Source organism: Parus major, chromosome 17, assembly GCF_001522545.3.
Source record: "Parus major isolate Abel chromosome 17, Parus_major1.1, whole genome shotgun sequence".
In the NCBI taxonomy this organism is placed as follows: domain Eukaryota; kingdom Metazoa; phylum Chordata; class Aves; order Passeriformes; family Paridae; genus Parus; species Parus major.
In genome coordinates, this window is record NC_031785.1 from 8676715 (window position 1) to 8692459 (window position 15745).

A 15745-nucleotide genomic window follows, 5' to 3' on the forward strand; every position below is an offset into this window, starting at 1 on the left:
CCCTTGCTGGATGTGGGCACCTCCATCCCTTTTTCCTCTCCAGGGTCCAAAATCCTCTTGTTCCCCCCAAAAAATTTCCTGTCCACAGCCTGGCTCGTGCCCATTCCTGTATCTTCTGCTTTAAAGGCTGCATCCCACCATGAATAATGATTTCCCAGCTCAAACCAATTTTCCTTCCTCTCTGTTTCTTCACTAACCTAAAGAATTTTCCAGAATTTTTTTATGCAATAGAACCCAAAGGAAATTTATTATTTTTGTTATTTTTTTTCCCTGAAAATTCCAGTTTTTGAGCCTGGATTATTTATCACAAGTGAAACTGAGAAGGGCCCAGGTCAGACACACTCCCCATCTCGCTGCCTCTGCACAGGGAATTGTGTGGATCAGGGGGAGCCCCAGACAGAGCTGACAACCCTTGTTTGAACAGCAGAGATGTCTCTGCCTTGCAAAAAATAATAAAAATAAAATAAAATCTGCTCTTCATTCCTCCCTCTGCCTTTGAGCGAGGGAAAACATTTGTTAGTGATTCATCACTTCCCTGAGCAGCCCAGACTGAGGAAAGGATGGATTTGGGATGTGGGGGAGCTCCCAGGGTTAAAGGGAATTGCTGGAGAGAAATCATGTGTCAAACAGAAATCTTTGCCAATATTTAAGGAAGAAAAAAAAATTAAAAGGAGGGAATAAGAAAAATAAAAAAAGGAAAATGAGTCAGTTTGAGTCAGCCCAGAGATAAAAGGTTTCACCTCTGTGGATGAGCTGCCTCTCTCTTGTTTTCTTTTATTCAGTGCAAGTTCCCTTTAATTAACTGAAACTGTTAGAAAGTGAAATTTCAGTGTTATTTTTAACCCCTGGAGATGACGGGACATTTCCTCCCTCCCCCAGCAAACCACTTTTTTTGGGTTTTAAATTTTATTTTTTTTTTCACAACCCCCAGGAAACCAGACAGTTTTAACGGGCTGGAGTTTCACTCCCACTTCCTGATTGGAATTTTTCCACCTGATCCGACCCAGTTTCACCAGCCCTGCTTCACCAAATGCACTGAACTCCAGACTCCTGAGCCCACCCTCCCTTAATTCCCTGTTCCTTTAGCTGGAAACAGCAACCTGAGGAACATCCCCAAGCAGAGAATTCCTCTCTATTCTTCTATTCCACATCTTCTGTTCCAGTGCCTCAGAACCCTCTGGATTCTCTCACGTCTGACAATGCAGTCAATATTTTGCTGCATCTCCACCTCATTTTCAAGCCACTTCCAGAACTAAAAAGCAGTGAAGAGGACCCCTGGAATTCCCACCTTTATGGACACACATGGGTTGGAAAACACCAGGACATCACCTATAACCCACCCTGGAATGCTTAAAAAGAAGAAAAACCTAAATCCATGAATTAACCAACCTGGAAAAGAACTAAACTAAAACAATATTTCACATTGTTCCCCCCCCAAAAGTGCCAGGAATTATTTTTCAAGCCGTATCCAGTATCACAGTGGCAGGAATCCTCCTCCTGGTGCAAGGTTTCATGGTTCCTCTTTTCAAGACATGAAAATATTCCCAGCTGGTGAAAGGCAGTCCTGGCCACATGGCTTTGCCTCTCCTTGCCAGGAGGGAAGAGAGCCAGGCCAAAGTGTGGGTCAGGGGTTTTTCCATGGATCCTGGGAGGGATGTCCCAAAGAGCCTGGGCTTTGTGAGCTGCTGAGCTGCCCAGTGCAGGCCACTGGCACTTTGTGTCATAATTGTATGAATATTAATTGTTAAAGACTTTGCTGTAAATTCAGTCTGAGGAAGAAAAAAAATCTCCATCCCAGAAATGAGTTCCTGCTCTGGAACAGGCCCAGTTTGGGATCCCAGGAGGACAAAAAGATTCTGAGTTTTAGCAAGAAATCAGTGAAGGCTGCAATGTAATTATGTCACCCAGGCTGAGAGTGACAGCTATTTTCCACTTGGGCTAAATGAATGGGTAATTAATGCCTCTTAATTAGTACTAGCTCAAAAACGGAGCAGTCTTGTCCTGTGGTGCTTGAGGCAGGAGTTCTGCAGGCCAAGGGAGCCCAGCAGGAATTATAGAATCCTGAAATATCCTGAGCTGGAAAAGACACCCAGAGATCATTGAGTGCCACTCCTGGCCCTGCCCAGACCCCCCAACATCCCACCCTGGGCATCCCTGGAGCTCTGGCAGCCTCGGGGCCGTGCCCATTCCCTGGGGAGCCTGGGCAGTGCCAGCAGCCTCTGGGGGAAGAGCCTTGCCCTGATCTGCAGCCTGAGCCTGGCCTGGCCCAGCTCCAGCCGTTCCCATCTCCTGTCCCTGGTCAGGAGGGAAGAGGTGCTGGGGCAGGGCAGGGCAATCTGCTGGAACCTCAGCAGGGGCACAGCCTGGAGGAGCTGGAGGGTGACACCTCCAGGCCCCCCAGCACCCCTGTGGGAGCAGCAAAGCCCTGCCCCAGGGAGAGCCGGTGTCAACGTGCAGCATCCACAGCTTGGAGAGGCACCCCCTGTTCCCTGAGCTTGGGCTCCACTGTTATTCCCACCAGGAAGGCACCAGGGAAGCCCAGATGTCCCCAGGACAGATGTGAGGTGCAGGCACAAACACCAGAGCAGTGACAGCAGTCACTCTGCAGCAGGGGTGGCCCTAAGGAAGGGGAGGGCAGAACTGGGATCCCACTGGATATCACTCTCCAAAATCCCTCTGCACATCTCACTCATGAGCTCCTGGACATGGACAAGCCCCTGCTGCTGCCCAGCTCTGCTCCTCGGGGCTCTCCCAAAAACATCCCTGAAAAATGAACCTCTCTACAAAGCTCCCTGAGAGTCTGGAGCTCTGCAGACACCAGGATGGCTGCTCCTGCTCCCACACCTGCATTTCCTCAAGGCACAAACCCTCACTTTCCTGTCTAACTCAGCAATTCCTGCAGGATTTATCCAGCCAGCAGCGAGCAGGGCTCCTCCAAACCCACCGGGCTGAGTTTGTTTTGCAGTCATCAGATTAAATGTCCTGGAGATTGCTGCAGCAGCTCTCCCGCTGGGCTGGAGCAGTGTTCCAGCCTTCCCAGCACACTCCAGTGCTCTGGGAGCAGCAGGACCACATGAAGGAATGGCTTTGCTTCTTTTTTCCTGGTTTGGAAGTGAAGCACAAAGAAAGAAATGTAAAAAGTGGAGTTGGTTTGAACTGCTGTGCCATTCCTATCAAACCTGCAGCAAATTAAATACTCCAAGGGATCAGCCCTAAATACTGAATTGTTTTAATTCACTGTAAAATCTGACAAAACAAGGTTAAATCACACACCTGCAAAGCCGTGGGGCTGTTCCCTCCCTGCCACAGCCAGAGACCAGGACACTGCTGTGGGATGTGGACAGGATCAAATACCTCTTCTCCACAAAATATTTGATTCCTGAATTTCAAGAGCCTGCCCAGCCCTCCTGAGTCCAGCCATCCTCCCTGGGCTCTGCCACTTATCCCCAAATGTCACATCCACGGAGCTTTTAAATCCCACCACAGCCCTGAGCAAGCAGTCTGGGCTTGGAAACCCTTCCCATGAAGGAATTTTTCCTTATTTCCAATCTGAACCTGTCCTGGTGCAACCTGAGGCTGTTTCCTCTTGTCCTACAAAGAACAAGGAGCAGTTTCTTTTCTAGGGAAACCCACAGGGAAGGAAATGGGATTTCCAGTCCTGGGCAAGGAGCAGGGAGCCCCATGTGATGGTGTTTGGCAGCAAACTGTGGGTCACAATGAGGACAAAGCCCAGCTGGGCTCTGGGGGATCCTGAGGAGCTGCAGGGGAGGCTTTGCTCTGCCCCACTGCAGAAGGAGCTCCAAAATTCAGGAATTCAGGGCATGGTTTTAAACACAACATCAGCCACCAGTCATCTCCTGGTTCCTGCACCCAGAGCCAGCAGCTCTTGGAGATGACAACTATTGATGTGAAGGCTTCAAAAAAAAAATCCACCCACTCTCCTCCAGGCTTAACCAGCTTCTAGGTGTGAGCTGAGATAAATCCACTCCTTTATCCAAGCAGAGAAATATTCATCTCCATGCTGTGATAATTCCTGCCCCTTGATTCCTGGCTGTCAGCTCTCTGGTACGGGCAGGGGTGTAAAGCAGCAGCAAACATGGAATCATGGAATTGTTCAGGCTGGAAAAGCCCTCCAAAGTCACTGAGCCACAGCACTGCCAGGGCCACCACTCACCCCAAGTGCGACATCCAGGGATGGGGACCCCAAACCTCCCTGGGCAGCCCTTTCCAATGTTTAATCACCCTTTCCATGAGGAAATTCCTGCTGCTGTTCCCCCTGAGCCTCCCCTGGCCCAGCCTGAGGCCGTTCCCTCTCCTCCTGTCCCTGTTCCCTGGGGCTGTCCCCTCCTGCCAGGGACTTGTGCAGAGCCAGAAATTCCCCCTGAGCCTCCTTTGCTCCAGGCTGAGCCCCTTTCCAGCTCCCTCAGGAATTCTCCAGCCCCTTCCCAGCTCCCTCAGGAATTCTCCAGCCCCTTCCCAGCTCTGTTCCCTTCCCTGAGGAGCAGCAATTCCCAGGAGTTGGTGATTCCTGACAGCCCCAAGCCCCCCTGGAGCAGGGAGAAGGGGGTGAGGACAGTCCCACATCAGCCCGGCTCTGGCTGCTTTATCAGCCCATTTATCTCGGCTACTTCCAGCCCTCCTCTGTTTCCAATCAGCATCCCCGACCTGCTCCGGCCTGTGGGAATTCCAGTAAAAGCCTGGAAAGAATATAAAAATGAAATGAAAACACATTCAGGGAGATTAGAGCTGGGAAAAGGCAACTGCGTGCTGTGAAAAGGAGCAGGGCTCATGTTCTCACATCAGGCTGGGTGCAGAGGGTCTGGGGGAGGCTGAGCCCGGGGAAGGGGCTCCCCACAGGCAGGTTGGGGTGCAGGAATTGTTCTCCAGGGATCTCTGTGTGTCCCACATGTGCTGCCCTGGCCAGGGCTCCCCCTCAGCTCTGTCCCCACTCCCGAGGCACAGCCAGAGCTGGGAGCGAGCCCAGCACCAGTAAAGGGAGCAAATGTTAACTGGGATTGTGAGCAGCTCCTGAAAGGCACAGCAGTGAGGTGAGCAGCTCCCACTGCCTTCAGAGAGGATAAATACATCAAAAATCAGCAGCAGAGTGGGCAGGGCAGCAAGGGAGGTGATTGTGCTCATGAGACCCCATTACAGGGGTTCCCTCTGGGGTCCCCAGCACGGGAAGGAGCTGGAGCAGCTGGAGAGAGTCCAGAGGAGGCCACGGAGCTGCTCCAGGCTGGAGCCAGGCTGGGACAGCTGGGGGGGCTCACCTGGAGAAGGGAAGGCTCCAGGGAGAGCTCAGAGCCCCTTGCAGGGCCCAAAAGGGCTCCAGGAGAGCTGGAGAGGGGACAAGGGATGGAGGGACAGGAGCCAGGGAATGGCTCCAGGGAGACCTCAGAGCCCCTTGCAGGGCCCAAAAGGGCTCCAGGAGAGCTGGAGAGGGGACAAGGGATGGAGGGACAGGAGCCAGGGAATGGCTCCAGGGAGACCTCAGAGCCCCTTGCAGGGCCCAAAAGGGCTCCAGGAGAGCTGGAGAGGGGACAAGGGATGGAGGGACAGGACCCAGGGAATGGCTCCCAGTGCCAGAGGGCAGGGCTGGATGGGATATTGGGCAGGGATTGTTCCCTGGCAGGGTGGGCAGGCCCTGGCACAGGGTGCCCAGAGCAGCTGGGGCTGTCCCTGGATCCCTGGCAGTGCCCAAGGCCAGGCTGGATGGGTTTGGATCACCCTGGGACAGTGGGAGGTGTCCCTGCCATGGCAGGGGTGGAATGGGATGAGCTTTAATGTCCCTTCCACCCAAACCATTCCAGGATTCCATAAAAAATCCTTCCTTGGGTCAACATTGATCCAATCCCTCCCAAACCGCAGCAGAGCCATGTTCACAACCTGCTTCTGCAAACTGCCTCTGAAGGGGGAAAATAAACAGAGCAAATTAAAAATAACAACACCCCAGTTGTTTGAATTAGGATCAGGAGGTCATTCCAGGGTGAATTCCCAGCCATGCCCACTCCCTGTCCGGTTGTTCACCCTGCAGAGCAGCTCTGGGCTGCACAGACACCTTCCTGGGGAGGAGATTGAATGTTCTCCAACATGGACAGGATCCTCTGGACTGCAAATCCAAGCCCAGTTCAGGATAAAATCCACAGAGCCCCTCTGAGTGGGCCCAGGGCCTTGGAGCTGCTTTTGGGAGCACTCCCCACTTGCTGATGCAAACAAAGACTTAATGCTCCAGCTGCTGGACTCATTAACAGCAGCTTTAATTAAACTTCCTGAGCATAGAGAAAAGCACAGGAAACCTGACTTCTCGTGGTTCCAGCACAAAAACTGGATGCAAAAAGTTCAGAGGCAGTTTTTATTATTTATTCTTTTAAAATCTTGTTTGGTTGTGTTTTTCTGAGGGAGGTTTAGGGGGTTTTAGGGGAGGCTTTTTGGGTTTTTTGGGGGAGGTTGTTTGTTTGTTGGTTGTTGTTGTTGGGCTTTGGGGTTTTTTGGGGGAGGGGTTGTTTGTTTTTTTTTAAGCCAGGAGCTTATGATCCCATCTGGAAAATCATCCAGCCCCTCTCCACGCTCAGGAGGACACCAGTGTCCATCCACCACACCCCAGGCCTGATGAGAGCTTCCATCTCCTCATTAATTCTGAGACCAGCTTGGGTTCCCTGCCCAGCCCCAAACCCTCTCCCTGCAGCACCACCCTCATGGATGGTCCCACCCACGCCAGATGGGGAATCCTCACCTGCAGCGACCCATCCTAGAGAGAAACTCATCCCCTTCAGCCTCCAGAGAGGTTCTGGGCAGGGAACAACCCCAGGAGACCCTTCCCAGCTCACAGCAATTGCTGTGATCCATCCTCCCCCTGACTTTTCATCTCAGGGACCTCTTGGCTCTCTGGATCCTCCCCAGAGCCACCCATGGGACAGGAGGAACCTGTTTTCCCCTTCCTGCATTGTTGGGAGAAGGCCACGGGGATGAGGGGTGTGGGTGTCCTTGTGTCGGTCTGCAGCGCAGCCCATGGAACTCCCCAGCTGCTGCAGGCATCAGGAAGGGATTAACCAGGAGGTTTCCTCTTCAAAACAGCCCCTAAAATGCACTCCTGGAAGCCAGGAGAGCACAGGAGCCAAGAGGGCATCAGGCTGGAGCCTGATCACTCCTCACCCTGCGACACTCAAACTTCCAGCACAGCCCCCAAACCCTTCCCCTGGAGGACCTTTGGAAGGAGCAGGGATGCTGGGGCTCGAGGGGGTCCCTTGGAGAGGGGACACATCCCAGAAAGGAGCCTGGGAGGCTCCAGCAGCCCTGGGCTTCACGTGCCTGCCAGATGTTCTGCAGGAGGGGAGGGGACCTGCAGGGGCCAAGGTCACCAGCGATGCCTGGCTGGGTTCATGGAGAAGGGGCCGTGCAGGGGGAGAGGGAGCCGGGAGGAAATACCAGCCTGGGGGAGGAAAAACCATCCCGGGTGGATTCCCGGTCACGTTTGCACATGTCTGGCTCAGGAGGGGCAGGAAGCTGCGAGGGATGGGGGTCCCTGGGCTGAGAGGAGGAGGCAGAGCAGCCCCATACGCTGGGACAGCCTGGGATGCTCCTCCTGCGCCCTTGGGGAGCTGCAGATGTCCCGGGTTGGGCTCAGCCTCCTCCCCCTCTGCTCCTTCCCTTCCTTGTGGGGGTGAAATGCTGCGCTGGGAGCTGCAATTCCCACAAATCTGGCAAAGTTTGGAGCTGTCTCCATGCCCTGGGACCTCCTGGAGCATGTCAGCCCTGTCCCCTTTGCCCATTCCGGTATCAGCTGGCTCCTTGCCCTCGACAGGAGGAAGCTGCAGGCTCTGATGTAACCCCAGACCCTTCTCCCCAAGGCCTGAGACCAAGTTAAACAAAACCAGACCGCAAATCTGGGAAACAAGAGCCCAGACACAAAGAAACAGCTTTGGAACTGCCACTCCCAAGGTGAATTATGCCCTGAAAATGTCTCTAAAACCCTCCTGCTACTGCACAAACACACTTGCAATGTCCCAACAGCCATGAAATTAGATTTGCTCTCCCAGAGACCATCAGGAACTACACCAGTAACACCAGGCAGTGTCATCACACCCTGCCCATGAAGAGCCACAACCACCTGGTACATTTAAAGACAGAAAAATATAAAATCTGAATCATTAAATGACAACAAACACAAATACGACATCTAAGCACTGCCTCCTGTAACTGTGCCTGGCATCAACAGCGAGGCACAGCATTTTTCCAGCTTTACTTTAATTTGGGGTCACTTTTTCTCAGTCAGCACTCCAGAAATGGTGACAGAGTGGTCACTGAGTGTGGGATCTGCTCCTGTTCACGCAGGAAAAAAACCCCAGTGATGCAGCCCAGAGCAGCTGGGGCTGCCCCTGGATCCCTGGCAGTGCCCAAGGCCAGGCTGGACAGGGCTGGGAGCTCCTGGGATGGTGGGAGGTGTCCCCATGGCATGAGATGAGCTTTAAGATCCCTTCCAACCCAAACCAATCTGTAATTCCATCATTCTCTGCTCTGCTGCCCTACAGAGAATAGGTCAGAGATCATCTCTGGCTTTATTCCTACTTTAAGGCCAACAGTTGCGGCTGAATTTGGAAAAACATCTTTTCCTTTAGGAAAAACATCTCATGTGGATTTAAAGCCTTGCCAGCAGCTGAAATTACTACAGCCCAGCCTTGGGGTAGGCCAGAAGCAAATGAAATAATGAATGCATGAACCATGTGGTTGTTAGAGCTGGCGTGGGACTCACAATTAAAACCAGCAGCACTGGGGGAGAAAATTAACAGAACTTTTAGTGCAGAAGGTGTAGGGTTTGCAGGATTCCCCAAAGTCTTCTGAAATGGGGAGGAAAACCACAAATGAGGCATTAATTAGGATGAATTAATGTGGATTCAGAGCTCTGGGCAGGAGCCTGAACTCTGCTTTAGGGAAAGCCACTGAGGAAGGTGCTCAGAGCCCTGAACTTAAAGAGGGTTTAACAGAGAGCTTTGAACAGCTTAAAGGTTCTTCCTGATAAAAAGGGAACCATCCCAGGTCTCTGCATGGCTGGTGATCTTCCAGGTGATCTTCCCACTGGGAGCAGGGTGGCTTCTGCTGCCCACAGGTGCACAGGGAGATCCTGGAGTCCTGGAATATCCTGAGCTGGGAGGGACCCCAAGGATCATCCTTGGTCCAAACACTCCTGGAGCTCTGGCATGTGCCCATTCCCTGGGGAGCCTGGGCAGTGCCAGCACCCTCTGGGGGACTTTTAAGCTGTTTAAGTCACCCAAATTCCACATGCAGAGTGGGAACCCTCTGGTTTTCGCTCTCTGTGCCTTTTCTTTGCAGCTCACTTGAACTCCACACGCCTCAAAACGTCACCAGCCAGGCCAAGGGGGACCACGTGGCAGGTGGACACCGTGTCCTGTCTCCTGACATGAATCCCACCCCCATCCTTCATTTGCCTTCCTCAAATGTAAAACATCCAAACATCCACAGAGCTCCAGGAATGCAAAAAAAAAAATAAAATAAATAAAAAAAATAAAAAAGGAAAAGAAAAAGCAAAGGAGTTGATTAAAAATCTTCTCACACAAAAGTCACTGCCAGAAACTGAGATCTGACTTCAAAACTCCTCTGCATCTCTAACGACCTTTTAATAGCTCTCATTACAGAACATCTCCCTCAGCCCTGCCAAAACAGAGCCCAGCATTTCCACAGGCAAAGCCCAGCTGTTTCATTGATCCATTCCAGGACTTCAAACACGTGTTAATAACGCAGCTCTGTCAAACCAAAGGTTCCACTCCTGGGTGCTGCTGCCTTCCTTGGATGGCAGCTCGTTTACCCTCCCTCTTTAATCAAGCATTTCCCACTCCCAGCGGGAGCTGCCACGGAAAATGTGGCTCAGAAATGAGGGTTCAGCAGCAGGAAAGCAGAGAAAGTAATAAATAAAATGTATCTCTTTCACAGTGAGCAGAAATTACCTGTCTCCCGTGCTCGTAATTCTCAGTATAAACACATTTAGTTGTTTATAAAGGAAATCAGAGAATGATGGAATGGTTTGGGTGGGAAGGGACCTGAAAGATCGTCCAGTGTCACCCCAGCCATGGCAGGGACACCTCCCACCATCCCAGGAGCTCCCAGCCCTGTCCAGCCTGGCCTTGGGCACTGCCAGGGATCCAGGGACAGCCCCAGCTGCTCTGGGCACCCTGTGCCAGGGCCTGCCCACCCTGCCAGGGAACAATCCCTGCCCAAAATCCCATCCAGCCCTGCCCTCTGGCACTGGGAGCCATTCCCTGTGTCCTGTCCCTCCATCCCTTGTCCCCAGTCCCTCTCCTGCTCTCTCACACCCCAAAACCCCCCAGCTCTGGGTCCCGTGCACATGGAGAACATCCCAATAAATCCTCCTCACCCCACAACTCTCTGCTCTCCACGCCTGGGATTTCTTCTACTCCCTCCTTGGATTTAGGGACCTTTCAGGGATGGGTCCTGTCCCTCTCAGTCCATCCCATGGCCCGGCCCTGCTGGGATCTGCTCCAAGGAAATCCCGCAGGTCTCTGCTGGCAGTGGAAGGGCACAAACCTGGGGTGGCAGGGAGGGAATGCTGCAGACGGAGCACGCTGCCAGGATCACAGCCCTGCTCCCAAACACGTCTGGCAGGTTAAAAAAGGGAAAAAGAGAGGAGCTGATGGAACCAAATCCCTTCCTGGCTGCGTTTTCCCAGCTCAGATCAGCTCGGAGCCACTGCAGCAGGAGGGGAGGCGTCTGTCTCGCACCATTCCCGGCGGGACAGATGGGAACCACAGGCAGAGAAGCAGCAGGGCTGTGCAGAGTGAGGAACCAGGGAGCTCCAGCCCTGCTCTGTGCCACAGCCACCCCACCCCGCTGCTCCTGCTGCACTCCCAGCCTGGGATGTCTCCTCTCCCAGCAATCCCCACCCTGTTGTTGGTTATTGCACGTTTCTGGAGCAGCGGGAGGAGCACTCGGCACTGCTCCGTCCTTGGCTCGGCCCCAGCCAGAGATTCCCAGAGTCCCGGGAAGGTTTGGGAGGAATCCTTGGAAGGATCCTTGGAAGGAAGCTCAAGGATCACCCAGTTCCAGCCCCACGGTGTCACCTCTCCAGTGGCACCGGGCATCTCCCATCCCAAACCCATGAAATTATCAGGGATGCTGGGGAGCTTCTCCCACCAAAACCCTCCAGAGCCGCTGTGGAAGATCCCAGGCCTTTCCCTGCTCCCTCTGCTCTCTCCAGGTCTTCCTTGTCCCTCTGTCCTGCTGTGTCTGTCCGTCCCTGCTGTGTCCCTCTGTCCTGTGGTGTCCCTCTGTCCTGTGGCATCCATCCATTCCCTCCATGTCCCTCCATCCTGCCCTATCCCTTCATCCCTTCCGTGTCCCTCTGTCCTGCCGTGTCCCTCTGTCCTGCCTTGTCCCTCTGTCCTGCCGTGTCCCTCTGTCCTGCCGTGTCCCTCTGTCCTGCCGTGTCCCTCCATCCCTGCCGTGTCCCTCCGTCCTGCCGTGTCCCTCTGTCCCGTCCCCATCCTGTCCCAAAGCCACGCGCCGGGTCCCCTCCTTGTCCCCATCAGCCCCGGGATCAGCGCGGAGCGACCCGCGGTGCCCTTTATGAGCCCTGCGGGAATTACAATTAGCGCTGCACTAATTGCTGTCATTGCGCCACTGGATCGCGCCTGTCAGGCTTGAGGTGCGCTAAACAGAAGCTGATTTTTGCCATTTTGTTGCTCTCTCGAGTTCCTGGAGTGGCAAAAGCACGGGAGGAGGGTGCTTAAACCCCGCTGGGGTTATTTTTTCCCTTAATTGATGACCCCAAGAGAGAAAAGCTTTCCAGCCGAGCGCTCCCGGGGCTGGATGAGGCTGGGCACAAAGAGGAGCAGACACGGGATCCCTGAAGCCTTTCCCTGTGCCAATGTCCCCGAGTGCCCCTGGCACAGCAGAGCCCGCGGTGCCCCCAGAGCCGGGGATGCTCAGCATCTCCAGGGTTTGTCTAAAAACAGGGAACAAAGCACCAAAAACCCCACTGATCCCGTAATAGGGTGGGGAGCCTCTTCTCAGGGGAAGGAAATGGGGTTTCTGTGCTCAGATGTGTCCCCCAACACTCTGGCAGAGCAGGTAGAGCCCCTTTCTCCACCAGCACAGCCCCTGCCACATTCCAGAGCTTCCCAGGGAGGAGGGATCCTTGTGTGTCCCTTCCAGCTCGGCATATTCTGTGACTCTGTGACTGATTCTGTGATTGATTCTGTGATTCCATGATTGATTCTGTGACTCTGTTATTGATTCTCTGACTGATAAATTGTGTGATTGATTCTGTGACTGTGACTGATTCTGTGATTTTGTGATTCTGTGACTGATTCTGTGACTGATTCTGTGATTGATTCTGTGATTGATTCTGTGATTCCATGATTGATTCTGTGACTCTGTTATTGATTCTCTGACTGATAAATTGTGTGATTGATTCTGTGACTGTGACTGATTCTGTGATTTTGTGATTCTGTGACTGATTCTGTGACTGATTCTGTGATTGATTCTGTGATTCCATGATTGATTCTCTGACTCTGTGACTCTGTGATTGATCCTCTGGCTCTGATAAATTGTGTGATTGATTCTGTGACTCTGTGGTTCTGTGATCCTTCCTCACTCCCCACAGAGCTGAGCCCTGAACCTGCACCCAGCAGGGCCATGAGGACCCAGCCCAGCACCCAAGAACCCACTGAAATCCCCCAGCTTTCCCTGCCAGACAATCCCCAGACACCCAAACCCCTGAGGAGCGACTGACCCCACAATCTGCCGTGTCCAGGGAACGGCCCCCTCCTCAGAGCTGAGCTGTAAAACCATTCCCATCTCCTGCCAGGGCACCACAGCCAGAATTCCTGGCCCACACAGGCAGTGCCAGCCCCAGGCTGCTGTAAAACCATTCCCATCTCCTGCCAGGGCACCACAGCCAGAATTCCTGGCCCACACAGGCAGTGCCAGCCCCAGGCTGGCTGTGAGAGCCATGACATGTGTATATAAATACAGAAATATATATATAGCACACCCTGAACGTCCACAAAGAGCTCCAGCTGCCTCAGCCAGGGAGGCACCGACGTTACGTCACCCCCAGGGCCAGGACCTCAACCAGGAGCAGATGGCTGCTCCTCCTGCAAGGAATTAGGAGATTTTTGGGAGCCTGCCCGGAGGAAGGAGGTGTGGGCAGCCACTCCGAGCTGCTTCTCACACCAAACTCTGCCTCTGCCCCCGGAATCTTCCACCTAAGCTCAGCCTGGATTAGTTTGGGTTTAACACCGGCAGCTGGAGGTCCTGGCAGGGTTTGGAGGAGGTTTAGGTGTGACACTCAGCCCAGACTGTCCATTTTCCCATGGCAATGATGTTTGTATCCTCCAGCTCAGCTCCCAGTGAGCTGATCTGATCCCAGGATGATCCATTACACTTCTCTGGAAAATCTTCCCCTAAGGAACAGCACTTGAAACCCTTCCCCAGCAGCCCAGAGTTTACATGGAATGATGTGGAATGATTTCTACCTACTAAGGTGCAGAAAATAAAGGTGAGAGCAGCTGTGGCATCTTTCTGTGCTCTCTGGTGGCACAAGGGACACGGGCTGTGAGTGCCAGAGCCAGCTCAGAGCAAGGCCTGGATCCAGAGGGAAAGAGGCTTTAGGAAATGGGGATTGTGCAGAAGTTTCAGGTTTTTAACTTGGTCTGATCTGGAGGGATCTCATGGGGATGCAGCCAAACACCAGCTCTGCATTCCAGCTTCCAGGAACACCAACATATTCTGGGGACAGGGATGGTGGGAGCAGCTGGGAAGCTTGGGCTGGAAGTTTTCAAATAATCCAGCACGAGACAGACTTAAAACAAGAGAGAGACTTTTCAATCCAGACAGCTCCAGCTGGGCAAAGTTAAAACAGCAGAGCAAAAAGCACCATCCTGGGTCAGCACCTTCTCCTCCAGACATGTCCAAGGAAATTGGAGCCACTTCCAGGCTGGAATTCCCAAAGCAGCCAAGCCAGAGGCACCTGGGTGTACCAAGGGGGAACAAGCACAGGACACCAAGGAGGAGAAGGTATTTGAGGGAAAGGAGGAACTCACCTCCTCCCCATTCCCAGATAAAAGCACTGCAGGATTTTAGGGAAAAGGCTCTTTCACCCAGCAGAAACCAGCTGGAAAATGATGCTCAGCAAACCCAGAGTTCAGATAAGGGAGTCCTTCAAACGGATCTGAGGCACAAACCCTCCTCCTCCTCCTCCTCCTCCTCCCTCTGGAACACAACAAGGAGCCCACAAAGGAGCTCAGGGATAAAAGCTGGATTGTAAAAACATCCTGGTGGCTTCTGTCTGGGCTTCCCAGAACTGCTCAGGCCTTGGTTTTCATGGCCTGCCCTCCCAGGGCCAAAGCCTCAGGGGAAGGCTCCCGGCTGCTCTCTGTGCTGGGGGCACAGGCAGTGACCCCTGTGTTTATCCCACTTGAAATGCACAATTTAGGGTCTTGTCAAGGGGAAAAAAATTGGTAATTCCATATAATTGCCTAATTAAGGATGTCATGACACTCCATTGAATGGAGGGTCAAATGGAAATGGCACAGAGCACAAATCTGGGATTTCTGGATTTTAAAGATTTTATAATTTGGATAATTTGGATTTTATAATTTATATAATAAATAAATTATATATATTATTATATATTATTATATATTTATTATTTAATACTATATAATATAATTTTATTACAATATATTTATATATTTATATAATTTATAATGATATATATTATTTATATATATAATGATAAATATTTATATCATTATATATAAAATATATATAACATTTATTTATATAATTTTTTATATAAAAATATGGATATAAAACACATGCAACTGTACACAGACAGCACTGGTACACCACAATTTAGATGTAATTTTCCACATTTTCATCAAGTTCAATGTTTCATTTGCCAAGTCCATGTGCACATTCCCAAAAGACCCCAGACATGAGGACCTTGCACAGTGCTGGATCTGACATTTGGGAGACTCAGAACTCCAGGATAATTTCCTGAAAACCTATTTTTCCCCAAAACCTCAAGCATCAAATGCCATCTGCAGGAGCCAAGCCGTGCGTTTTCGGCTGCATCCCTTAATTAAGCAGATTTTAATTGGACAACTCCAGCTTTAATTAAAGGCAAATTGTGCATGCACTTTCCTTTTTGGATCTCATTCCCAGACAGGATTTTCTGGGTTGATTTGGGGGAGTTTTGTGTTTTGCAGAGTGGGGTTGCAATTACCATTTACTGCATTTTGTGAGGGAAAAGTGGCTCCAGGGAGCTGCTCCCACTCAACCAAGGAGCTTCCGACTTCCTGCTCCTCCTCAAGCAGAGCATCCCAGGGATGGAGGCAGGAGCTCAGTGAAGCCCTGGAGACCCCCAGGTTGTGAGGACAGGAACGGCCAGCGGGGGCTCATCCCACCCCACAGCATCCCAAATCCAAGAATCCCTGCCGGTGTCACCCCCCCATCCCAGACCCTCAGCACTGCAGGGGGATTTTTAGGAATTGCTGCAGCTCTTGGCATAAAAAGATCCAGAGGAGGCCACGGAGCTGCTCCCAGGGCTGGAGCTCCCCTGGAGCCAGGCTGGGAGAGCTGGGGGTGCTCACCTGGAGAAGGTTCCAGAGAGAGCTCAGAGCCCCTTCCAGAGCCTGAAGGGGCTCCAGGAGAGCTGGAGAGGGGACAAGGGATGGAGGGACAGGAGCCAGGGAATGGCTCCCAGTGC

At 52.3% G+C, this 15745-nt stretch overlaps 1 protein-coding gene across 1 annotated transcript in view; it reads right to left on the reverse strand.

The window, feature by feature from the left end:
- Positions 1-15745, reverse strand: part of LOC107212207 (collagen alpha-1(I) chain) — a 65464-nt gene that overhangs the window by 42907 nt on the left and 6812 nt on the right. The window lies entirely within an intron of this gene.